Source organism: Elgaria multicarinata, chromosome 1 (genome assembly GCF_023053635.1).
Source record: "Elgaria multicarinata webbii isolate HBS135686 ecotype San Diego chromosome 1, rElgMul1.1.pri, whole genome shotgun sequence".
In the NCBI taxonomy this organism is placed as follows: Eukaryota; Metazoa; Chordata; class Lepidosauria; order Squamata; family Anguidae; genus Elgaria; species Elgaria multicarinata.
The window spans coordinates 29,645,527-29,658,523 of record NC_086171.1 but is presented as its reverse complement, the minus strand read 5'-3'; the positions used below and the strand labels follow the sequence as shown (position 1 = coordinate 29,658,523).

General features: G+C 44.4%; 1 protein-coding gene across 2 annotated transcripts in view; it reads right to left on the bottom strand.

Moving 5' to 3' along the window:
- CREM (cAMP responsive element modulator) overlaps nucleotides 1-5,339 on the bottom strand; it is a 44,567-nt gene extending 39,228 nt beyond the window's left edge. Inside the window, exon 1 of one of the 2 annotated variants that reach the window (XM_063125560.1) lies at nucleotides 5,189-5,339. The gene's annotated coding sequence lies outside the window, so the exon portion shown is untranslated. The remainder of the gene's footprint in view (nucleotides 1-5,188) is intronic. The other variant, XM_063125552.1, reaches the window with a different exon arrangement.
- Nucleotides 5,340-12,997: the final 7,658 nt, after the last annotated feature.

Genomic DNA, 12,997 nt, shown 5'->3' with positions numbered 1-12,997 from the left:
TACTGTCTTTCCCAGAAAAAAATTCCTTTCTCCCAAGTAACAGACAAAAATTGCTACTCAAGCCCATACATAATAAATCCCAATTTCATTGCTGAATTCAGACAAATTGAGAGCAATAACCCTGTTTTTAACACACACTGCTCTCTAAATTTTAATAAATGGTGTGTGTTTAGTTAATTTTTCCTGTTTATCTGAGTCACTACGTAATTTATGATATATGCTTGTAGTACAAACACGCTTTGACAGTAATGAACTATATACAAGGGCTACCTTATGTTAATTCTTGCATGCTGTTTTTTGCCACACTTGCTCATTATGACTGAATGTTTTTTAAAAAGGACTTCTTCCTTCTCCAGACGACGCTCCCTTCTAGTGAACCTTGCAGTGAAGTTATGTTCCATTTGTGATGTCATAACTACTACCATGGCAACCAACACTCACAGTGTTGCAAACACAGTACACAAGGTTCACTAGAGAATTGAGCAGAAGAGATTTGATGTGTCATGGAACATAAACGCTTCGTCAAGAAAGTAAAACAGAGAATAAAAAGAGCTATAGTTCTGAATATATTATTTGACAAGACTTTCGAAGACTTGCATATAATGCAAGGAAGGTTGCGTAAGCCAAAACACCTATGACGCATTATTCAGACCAATTCGTGGGTGTCATATTCCGGTAGAGATTTCCAAACTTGCTCCCCCAAGTCTTTTCTGTTTGTCTGGTGAATAACGTCTGTTCACCTAACACAGAATCCTTGCGTGTTGCAAAGCATATGTTCGATTGTCATTGGGCACATTTGGCAGGCCCGTTGAGCCTCACTTTTACCTCATGTGGACTGAGAGCACACCTTAGAAACCAACACATTCTAGCACAATTTTAAAAGGATTTTAACATAGAGAACAGTATTGAACTTGGAAAATTAATCTTTATTTTGAAGAATAAATCCACATATAGCTTCGTACTCTTCAAGACAACACATACATGGAATCCTATTTCATATGTTAAAATCCAGAATGAAGTTTAAGTATTTAATAATGATTGTAGCTGCATAATTAAATACCGAGAATGCACAGTGCTGATAGCATCATAAAATAAGTATACTCTTGCAAGTTAATTTTATTCCAAAGTATAGGCTTTTTGCAAATTAAAGTTACAGTCAAATGCAGTTTCAGTCTATGGCTTAAGCCAATAAATTCTGAAGCAGTGACTTTTCTTCATGAGACTGTGGCCAGGCAAGGAAAAGAAATTTCTCTCCATCTTCTACTGTGGTCTTAGACTTAGATATCACAACCCAGAACTATTGCATTTTATAAACTCATGCTTCAAAGCTTGATATTAGTCATCTATCTGCTGCTCCTCTGCAGGTGATGGAGCTGTATCCAGATCCAGGAAACATCCAAGTGGGAAGATCAAAGCGTCAAACATAGTTTGATCCACTGCAGTCTATAATTTTTCCCACTAGTGACTTTGGCTTAAAAAACATGAATCTCAAGCTACAAAACTCAGCTGACAGCCCTCCTTTAGCTACCATATTTTAAACAACATTGGCCATGTTCAGAAGACACTTTAAACCATGGTTTAAACTATGGTGGTTAAGCCAGAAAGCCAGGCTGTGTTCAGAAGACACCTTAAACCACGGCTTTAACCACAGTGAATAAGGCTTTTTGTTTTATTCACCATGTTTAAAGTTGTGGTTTAAGGTGCCTTCTGAACACGGCCCGACTTTGTTTAACCACCGTGGTTAAAGCCATGGTTTAAGGTGTCTTCTGAATGGAGCCATTGTTTGTTAAATGCTATCCATTACACCGAAACATACTGAAGAGTCATTGTTTCATTTCACATTTTAAATTAAAACTCTTGACTAACCAAAACGCATGTTCATAATTCATATACAACGGAGGTATATAACTGGCACTAAACAGCTACTTTTCTCTACAGAATAAACATCTGGGAAAAGGCCAAAATCCTCTATGTGGCCAGGGTCTACCATGAAGACACAATGACCCTGTTCAGACGACACACCAAGCCATGGTGGTTAAGCATTTATGGCTTAGTGTGTCATGTGAACCATTCCTAATCATGTGGCTACAACATGCTCACTAACCATTTGCCTAACCATAGCTTAAAGTTTTGTTTGAACAGGCCCAGTATCAAAATTCTTGCATTTCTGTGTTCCCCAAATCTTTTGATTGCCCAAGGCATGCCACATAGTTGTACCAACTCCATTGCAGCAATGTGGTTCAAAAATTCACTTCTTTTATACCATGAAACTGATTTTTCTCCTGGATCTATCTAATACTACAACCCAGAATAATCCCATGAAACTGATTGGTGGACAAATAAAAGGAAGTAATTTTTCACACAGCACATAGTTAAACTATGGAATTCACTATCATAAGATGTAGTAGTAGCCACCAACTTGGATGGTTTTAAAAGGGGACAAATTCATGGAGAAGGCTATCAATATCTATTAGCTCTGATGGCTATATGCTACCTCCAGTATCAGAGGCAGTATGCCTATGTACATCAGTTACTGGGGAACATAGGCAGGAGGATGCTGTTTCACTCCTGTGATGCTTGTGAGTTTCCTGCAGGCAGCTAGTTGACCACTACGTGAACAGAATGCTGGACTATATGGACCTTTGGTCTGATCCAGCCTGATTCTTATGTTCTTAAATCTGTGGGCAGGGCTTGTGCCGTTGTTTTGACATAGTCAATGTAAGTGCTCTAGAAATAACAGCAATAAAATCTGTATCTGAAGAAATATGCGTAACTTGAAGGCTTGCTTCCAGTTTTGGTTTTTGGTTTTAAAAGTTTACCTTGATTGGACCAGGTATTGTCTCACTTATTTTTTGTTTCTTGTTCTGTGCAACTGATAATAGTAAACATCATTATTCTGAAAGAGTACTGCAGGGATGAGCCGCAGAATAGCACTGTCTTTTGTCTTATAGGGTCTTTTGCCCATGTAAAGCATTGGGGTTTGTTTGTTTTTTAAAAAGAGACAACTGTAAAGCAAATAAATATTAGAACACTTACTGAAAATTAGTTTTTTTTATCAGCTTGATTGAAAGTCAGTCATTGGAGACAAAAGGGATTCTGCATGAACAAAGGCTCTCCAAATACAATCCAGAGATTATGTAGCTCAACAGAGTGGTTCCACAGTTTCTTGCACAGGTGCATCAATGGAGAGGAAGCTCCGCACATCACCAAAAACCACCTATCTGTGTGTGATCTTATTCCTCACTTTTGGTCTTTGCTGCTGTATCACACAGCCCACTTCTTTCTATCAGAAGCCTAAAGTTTTCTCGTTCAAGATCAACACACAAACTGGTGGCTCCTTGTGCAACTTCCTTCCTTCCCTGAGCTGTAATTACTTGTACACATGATGCTCTTGTTCCCAACACTTCCTTTTGTACCCGTTGCAAGTTGTTTCATGGAAGGCATGAAGGACACACACAGTGCCATCCTAGACTCAGGAGTCCTACTGTGTTCCATAGTGCTTACTCCCAAGTAACTGTGCACTGAATTTCAGCGAAACCAGGTATTTCTTGATAGCAACCAAGAAGCTAAACAAACATTAACCTATAATATAGTATGCAACACTGACAAGGAGGGCTGGCACATGGTTACATCACACTCAATAGCTAAAACTAAAGTTCCATAAGCACTAAGGTGTTTTGTAAACAAGCCACTTCCCCTTGTTACATAGAACCTACCCTTTCTCTCAGTTATCAGTATTTCTTTCTCTCAGTTATCAGTATTTCCCTGGTTCTTCTTGTTATATTTTTTACAGCACTTTAAACTGTAAAGCATTTTACAGACTGTATTCATCCTTATAAAACCAGCGAGACTGTTCATTCCTTTTATTCCTTTTTTATTTTCAAAGTGAGGCTTTGCTCAAAGCCAGAGACCATAGTAGCAGTGCAGCTTGAGCCATGTTCTTCCCAATTCCAAGTCCAAAACCGTAGACACAGGATCACACCAGTGCTCTTTGCTTTATCCTCAACTCCTTTTCTAAATCACACAGACCCCAAACTGCCACTGATGAGTTGCCTGCCCCACCCAATCACTCCCTTGTCCCATAATTTCTTTTTGTCCCTTTCTAGTCTATCTAAGGTGAGTGCTTAATCATCTATCTTTTTTAAATTTCACTGCCCATGAACTAGTTATGCTGCTCGTGAGCAACACAATCAGCACTAAAAAGAGTATCTCTTCATAAAGGAAATGACAACAGTATTATTTATTTTATTGCATTTTATACCGCCCAATAGCCGAAGCTCTCTGGGCAGATCAGTAGTGTCTAAAAGATAAGAAAGAGTAACTTAGAGATAATATGTAGGACCTAAACACATCTACTAGGGAGCAAATTTCCTTTAAAAATCTTACAAGGCTTACTCTTGAGTAAAGATTTAAGATTCGTTCCATTCAGCTACAATCCTATGGACACTTATCTAGGAAAAAGTCCTACTGAGAAGAATGGGGCTTACTTTGCAGGAAATCCGTATAGGATCTGTAAAACCTACTTATTGCAGGCCTGCTTTCTTGGGAGTGAGCCCCACTGAACACCACGGGTCACACTTCGGAGAAAACATGGTAATTTATGTTGTTTGCTTTTAAAAACCTGCCTGCAAGCTTCAGCCTCTTTAGGGTGCAGTCCTTTGCCTGTTTAGATGAAGGATAAAAGTCCTACAACCCCCAGCATGCCCCAGCCAGCCACACTGGGAATTGTAAAAGACTCCCCCCCCCCCCGGTCTAAACATGCATAGGACAGCACCTTTAAACTAGAAAGGCTTTGCTGCAGATGAAACCGCTGTCAAAGAGGCATCACACTCTGCACATGCGCAGAGTGCCCCCGCGTTCTTATCGGCCTCCCACAGGCAACGTCTGGGGCTCAGATTAAGGCCCATTTCTCTGCGCCCACCCTTGTTTCCCTTGAGGCGATACCAGGCAAGGAGAGGAATGGCCACGTTTCTTTATCAGCCTCCCTTCAAAGGCCACGTTTCTCTCCCCAGCCCCCGCTTCATCCTTGGTCTTGGCCGCCCTGTCCCGCTGTTTCTGTTTCTTCTTCTTCTTCTTCTTCTTCTTCGCCTCCTTCGGAGCCTCCCCAGCCAGCCCTCCAGCCCTCCTTGCAAAGGGTCGAGCCGACTTGCGCACTCTCGTCTTGTCCCCGCCCCCTCTTGCGACTCACCCGAGTACGTGGCGCCCCCGTCACAGGGGAAAGTAGGTGGGGGGGAGGCGGGATTGGGCCGGGCGAGGCCGCGCGTCGCCCCCACGTCAGCGCTGATGCCGCTGCGCCGTCACCGCGCGGGGTGCTGAGGAAATGGCGGCCGGCGCCGCGCCTGCCCCGCTCGCCTGAGCCAGCGGGGAACGGAGGGAGGGGGGAGAGAATGGGGGAAGCGAAGGGCGGGGCCACCGCCCTTCGGCGCCGGCCTCGCTTCCCCCTCCCCACGCTCCAAGCCAACGCCCATTGGTTACTGACAGAGCCCAACGGCTGCAACTCGCGCCAACCGCCTCGGCCTGCTGATTGGCTCAGCGGGGAAGGGAAGCGCGAGGCTGATAGCAGCTGTTGGTTCTTAGCGGTGGCTCCTAAATCGACACACGCACGAAATAAAATGTAATCGCGGCGGGTGAGGTACGGGCTCCGACCCGTCCTGAGGTAGCCTTCGCCGACCTGGGGCTCTCCAGGTGTGTTGGGACTACTACTCCCAGCATTCCTGAGCCTTGGTCATTCTGGCTGGGGCTGATGGGGGTTGGAGTCCAACACATCTGGAGGGCTCCAGGTTGGGGAAGGCTGATCTAAAGTTAGGGCGAAAGTCAGCTGCTGGTAGACCTCTAGGGATAAGTCCCGTTTGGCACACAGGGTAAAATCCAACATAAATCCTAGTCATTACTAATTTAAGACCCATTCATTTCAATGGGTCTACTCTTAAGTAATAATAATAATATATTTATTTCTTACCCGCCTCTCCCTTTGGATCGAGGCGGGGAACAACATTAGAACAGGAATCAATACGTCTTAAAAATTCTTGATTTTACATGGATCTGGATAGGACTGCTGGAAAAGGCTAGTCTTTAAAGCTGCCTTAAAATCACACAGAGAGTTAATTTTACGACTCTCCTCCAGCAGGCCATTCCACAATCTGGGGGTGACAGAAGAAAAGGTCCTCTGGGGAACTGATGTCAGCCTAGCTTTAGCTGACTGAAGTAAGTTCATCCCAGAGGACCTGAGTGTGCAGGGCGTACTGTATGGGAGAAGGCAATCCCGCAGGTAACCTGGACCCAAACCATTTAGGGCTTTAAAAGTAACAACGCTTTGTACTTTGCCCAGAAACTAATTGGCAGCCAGTGGAGTGATTTTAATGTTGGGGTAATATGCTCACCCCTAGATGTACCGGTGACCAACCTGACTGCCGTATGACACAGGCAGCAGCTTTCGGTGCTCAGGCAGGATTATTTCTTGCTCAGCAGGAGATGGCGAAATAGACCCTGGGACTTTCTGTATGCAAAGCGGGTGCTCTACCATTGAAACGTGTTTAGAACTGAGCAGCACTTCTGGTCGGATTAGGGCATGGGCTGGGCCGATGGGCAACTTGTGGTTTTCCAGAGCCATGCTGGATCAGGCCAAGGGTCCATCTAGTTTCAGCATTCTGTTCACACACAGGCCAACCAGCTCATGGGAAACCCTTAAGCAAGAATCAGCCCTAGACAGCACAGCCAATGGTGAAGGATGATAGGAGTTGTAGGTCAAAACTTCTGAAGGGCCAGAAGTTGCCCTTCTGGTGTAGCATTGCAGCCATTATTATTATTATTGCCTTCCTATTGGTCTAGGGACTATTGTATTTCTGGTGTGATCCTATATTCCTATTTTATATCCTTCAGATACCTTATCTCTGGGAGATGTTCCATTTCAAATTATGGATATTTATAACATGCCAACCTTGTTTGGCCAATATAATAATATCATTTTCACGTATTCAAGCTGTCTACGGCTTGAATACGTGAAAATGATATGGTAATAAACCTTGGAGGGTTCCACTCTAAATGTATAACCGCGGCTCCTTTTGTGAACCAGTTGCGTCCTACTGACGAAGAATTCTCAAAACAGGACTTGTACCGGACTACTATTTATTAGACGCTTTATGAAATTATTTATTAGACGCATATATTATGAGGTTTTTGATTCTTATCATGAATGTTTAATAGATGCCAACTTATTGTAGGTTTCGTTATGAATGTTTGATGAACACCTTGTAAATGTTATCTATATGCCTGTCTTTTGTACATTAGTGATATCTTCTGAACTATTCATCTATAAATATTTCTTAGTACCTTTGGGTTGAGTGTTATCACTCTTATTGTACCATTGTTATTTTCAACCACAGCCTTCTATTTTATTTTCTGGGGTAATATGCTCACCCCTAGATGTACTGGTGACCAACCTGGCTGCCATATTTTGAACTAGTTGAAGTTTCCAAACTAGGTACAATGGTAGCTCTATGTGGAGCGCATTGCAGAAGTCAAGCCTTGAGGTTACCAGCGCGTGCACTACTGTCTTTAGGTCTTCTGACTCTAAGAAGGGGTCCAGCTGGTGTATCAGCCAAAGCTGATAGTAGGCACTCCTGGCTGTCGCATCTATCTGGGCTGTCATTTGGAGCGACGGATCCAGGAGCACCCCCAAACTGCGAACACAGTCTTTCAGGGGGAGTGTAGCCCCATCCAGAACTGGCTGACACACCTCCAAACCTAGGTCAGAGCCCTTGACAGCAAGCACCTCTGTTTTGTCTGGATTCAGTTTGTTTTTCCTCATCCAGCCCATTACCACCTCCAAGCGTTCATTCAGAGGAGACACACTATCCTTAGCTGATGCTGTTATTGAAGGCATAGAGAAATATATTTGGGTGTCATCAGCATACTGATAGCACCCCGCCCCATGCCTCCAGATGATGTCTCCCAGCGGTTTCATGTAGATGTTAAACAGCATTGGGGATAGGATGGCACCTTGTGGTACGCCATACAACAGCTCCTTTTTTGAGGAGCAACTATCCCCAAGCATCACCATCTGGAATCTACCTGAGAGGTAGGACCGGAACCACTGGAGCACAGTGCCCACGATTCCCAAACCCCTCGGGCGTTCCAGAAGGATACCATGGTCGATGGTATCGAAAGCCGCTGAAAGGTCCAAAAGTACCAGCAGGGACACACTCCCCCTATCAATACTCTTGCGGAGATCATCCACTAAGGCGACCATAGCTGTCTCAACTCCATATCCTGCCCTAAAGCCAGTTTGAAATGGATCTAGAAAATCTTTATCATCCAAGACCGCTTGGAGTTGAAAGGCAACTGCCCTCTCAATCACCTTGCCCAAAAATGGAAGATTTGATGTTGTACTGTAATTATTAAGGTCCAGAGAGGGCTTTTTTAGAAGCGGTCGTACCACTGCTTCTTTTAAACATGGTGGAAAACTCCCCTCCCTGAGAGATGCATTAATAATATGTTGTAGTTGTAGTCTAACTGCATCTCCTCCCTGGGCGACCAGCCAAGAAGGACAGGGATCGAGAGGACAAGTTGTCTTCCTTACTCGTCCAAGCAGCTTGTCCACATCATCAGTACTCACTAACTGAAACTGATCCAGTGTAATCCTACTCACAGAGTTGCTGGACACTTCAGCTTCTGTTATAACGACGGCATCTAAATTGGCTCTTATCCGAGAGATTTTATCTGTGAAATGATCATTAAATGCATCACAGCGAACTACCGAAGGCTCTAAAACTGGGTTCAGGGGAGGAGGTGCCTGAGTTAGACCCCTCACCACCCTAAACAGTTCTGCTGGACGTGAATTCGCAGACGCAATGCGGTCAGAGAAGAAAGTTTTCTTCGCTGCACATATTGCCACCCCATAGGAACGAAGATGTTCTCTATGACGTGCCTTGTTGGATATGAGACGAGTTTTCCTCCATCGGCGCTCCAGTCATCGACCTTCCCGCTTCGACTTCCTGAGATCTTCTGTGTACCAAAGTGCCCGATTGGAAGCTGGAGAGGATGTTTGGGGGCAATCGTGTCGATAGCCCTAGTTAGGTCCTGATTCCATCTATTGACCAGGGCTTCAACAGGATCGTCGACAATACCAGCCATAGCACCCTCTTAGGCTTTCTGGAATCCAAGAGGATTCCAGGGCGGACCATCTTAATAGGTCCGCCACCCCTGCAGGGGCGGATGGTAGCCATGATATTAACCCTGACCAGAAAATTGTCTGTCCATGACAATGCACAGGTATTTATCACCTCCGCCCACAGATCTGTCTGTTTGGAACTGAAAACAGCATCGAGGGTGCGACCTGCTGAATGTGTGGGTCCAGAGATCAATTGGGATAGGCCCATGTTTGTCATGGATGCCATGAACTCCCGAGCTGCACCTGACAAACCATTCCCGAAAAGGATGCTGAAGTCGCCCAAGACCAAAAGCCTGGGCAACACCAACTCCGACACCAGTTCCGTGAGCTCGGCCAGGGAGTCTGATAGGCAGCGGGGTGGCCGGTACACTAACAGAATCCCCAGTCTATCCCTGGTCTTTAGACTCAGATAGATACACACACTCGATGTGATTCAATTCCCGGACAGGAAGTCTGGTCAGGTTGAGATTATCCTTATAGACCACAGCTACTACGCCCCCCCCCCGCCCACTTTTCCTCACCTGATCGATAACACAGTACCCAGCTGGGAGGGCCTGGGCCCATGTCGGGCCACTGTCATCTCCCAGCCAGGTCTCTGTGAAACATGCCAGGTCGGCCTCCTCATCTGTGAGGAGATCATAAATTATATTTGTTTTGTTTTTAACTGACCTGGCATTGCATAGGAGCAAGGAGAGGGTCCGTGATTGGCTTGGTTTGTTCTCCAAGTTCCCAGGGTGGCAGGGCGACCAGAACGAAGAATGGGTGTTAAATATCTATCTCTCTTTCCCCTGTAATGGCACTTCACCCTTCCATTACCATATCTTCCTCTGCCCTGCACAACTTGTATTGTCACCTCCTTTCCATTATACATTATACATCTACAATAACTTCACAATAGCAAATTAACAACAACACACAATTAACAGGGAAAATTAACAGTTAATTAGCTCAATTTGACTGTGGGGGGGGGGGGGAATGGAATGGCTGCTGCCAGGTGACAGTTGCTGGAAGGGAGCAGGAGGGATGGCTGAGCAGGTGTCTCCTCAGCAGAGCTCTCCTTCTCTCTGTCTCCTGCAGCCTGGTGGAATAACATGGTGATCACTCGTGTCCGAGTAAGATTGTCTTCCAGAGTTAGAGACTTTAATGGTGGGTCCACAGATGACGGTGCAGGCCGATCCTGGATCCACACAGCCTCCCACAGTGAGGACACAGGTTCCCAGATGGAAGACAGTCGCAATGAGGATTTGCTTGACACGCTTTCCGCTTAGCTTGTTTATCCCTTTTACCCTGTACCAGCCCTTCCTTAGGGAATGTTCTGGACAAGCCTTCCCCAACCTACAATTTGCAGCATTCCTGACCATTGTCCATGCTGGCTGGGACTGATGGGAAATGATGTCTTCTGGAAGGCATCAGGTTAGGGGAGACTGATGAAACTGGATAGTTTCAACCCAATTTTGTGCATGCAATCAGAAGTTAATTCCACTTTTATAGGTAGGAGCTACTTCCAAGATGAAGAGGGAAGCAAATATTGGATTGTAAGTGATACTGCCTAAGAGGTCTCCAGTGTTTTTTGGTTGGTGGACACATTTAGAATTTTGAAACAGCGTCATGGGTGCTCTCACAAAATGACTACCACAGCTTGCCCATTTCTAAACTGGGTCACAAAACACTAATTTCCCAGAAGGAAAAATGGTGAGACTAAAAGAAAGGTAACTTGCCAGGTACATAGGTTCTTGGGGAAGTTACTTTTCTTTTAGTCTCACCGGAGACTAAACTCTAGGAGCTGAACTCTAAAACACAAGATCATGCTTTTGGACCCATATATAGATGGTGCTGGAGGGCAGCCTTTTGATTTGCAGCATATAAATTAAATTTTTAAACTCAATTTTTAAAATCTTGAACATAATCAGTAGAGACAGGGAGCCTGAGGGCAACAAGTAAGGTGTTTGTGAGCACATTGAAGCCTACAGGCACCACACTGGAAGTATAATCCTGTAGCTCAAAAGGCATATAGGCTACATAACCAAAGATTTTGGATTATGTTCCTAGATTCTATAAGGACTCAGTTGTGTTAGCTTGGCCATCTATTCACACACTGGTAAACTCTTGGTTATGCATCGTACATGGGGCTGCTTTTGAAGGCTTCCGGAAACTTTAGTTAGTATAAAATACAGCATCTACATTACTAACTGGGATGGATTATAGGGAGCATATCATCCTAGCCATTAAAAAGCTATATTTCCAGGCACAATTCAAAGGCTGATACTTATCTAAACGTTTTTGGTACCTGGTACCTAAAGGACTGCCTCTGCTGCATGAGTCTCTATGATTCTGCATTCATCATCAGAGGCTTTTCTCTGGATCTCTCCACCATTTGAAATTAGGTAAATGGTTACTGTGAAAAGAGAGCCTCTTAAACATGGCATCCTGTTTATAGAATAGCCTCCTATGGGAGGCTCAACATGTGTCAACTGCAATGTCATACTATGCATGTTTAGAAAGAAAAAAGTCCTACAGCTGTCTGCGGATTGAAGGGCTTTTTCTGTCTAAACATGTATAGGATTACGCCCAAAAAGAACCATCATTCAGAAATATGTCACATCTCACTGTTCTTGCAGCCTCTGCAAGATGCATGGCTTCTATGTCAACATCTCATTCACCTGGATTTCAAATTGCTTCCTTAATGTCATTGCTGAATAGCAGTATAACCCATCCGAGTGGGCCACAAGACTAGAAACTATCACAATCCACTTATCTTCTAGGTGTGCAATGTTTAATTTGCTCATCATGTAGGTTCCTAGTTCTTCAAGACAAGGTATGTAATTTTTATTGAGATGAACTGATGTGGAAGCAGGTGCATTATTAGCATCTTCCCCTTCACATTCTATATATCATAAGTTTGAGGGATTGGTCTAATCTAAAAGTCCTCACAGGGTCCCTTTTGACTCAGTGATTCTATAATTGTAGGATTGGGGCCTGGACCAGAGAAGCACAGCTTGAGGCAGCCTTCTCCAACCTGATACCCTCTAGATGTGCTGGTCTACAACACTCATCACCAGTCAACATGGCCATTGATGGGAGTTGTAGTCCAACACATCTTGACACCAGGTTGGGAAAGGCTGTCTTAAATGGTCAAATACATTACATTGTACATTAGTGATATCTTCTGAACTATTCATCTATAAATATTTCTTAGTACCTTTGGGTTGAGTGTTATCACTCTTATTGTACCATTGTTATTTTCAACCACAGCCTTCTATTTTATTTTCTGGGGTAATATGCTCACCCCTAGATGTACTGGTGACCAACCTGGCTGCCATATTTTGAACTAGTTGAAGTTTCCAAACTAGGTACAATGGTAGCTCTATGTGGAGCGCATTGCAGAAGTCAAGCCTTGAGGTTACCAGCGCGTGCACTACTGTCTTTAGGTCTTCTGACTCTAAGAAGGGGTCCAGCTGGTGTATCAGCCAAAGCTGATAGTAGGCACTCCTGGCTGTCGCATCTATCTGGGCTGTCATTTGGAGCGACGGATCCAGGAGCACCCCCAAACTGCGAACACAGTCTTTCAGGGGGAGTGTAGCCCCATCCAGAACTGGCTGACACACCTCCAAACCTAGGTCAGAGCCCTTGACAGCAAGCACCTCTGTTTTGTCTGGATTCAGTTTGTTTTTCCTCATCCAGCCCATTACCACCTCCAAGCGTTCATTCAGAGGAGACACACTATCCTTAGCTGATGCTGTTATTGAAGGCATAGAGAAATATATTTGGGTGTCATCAGCATACTGATAGCACCCCGCCCCATGCCTCCAGATGATGTCTCCCAGCGGT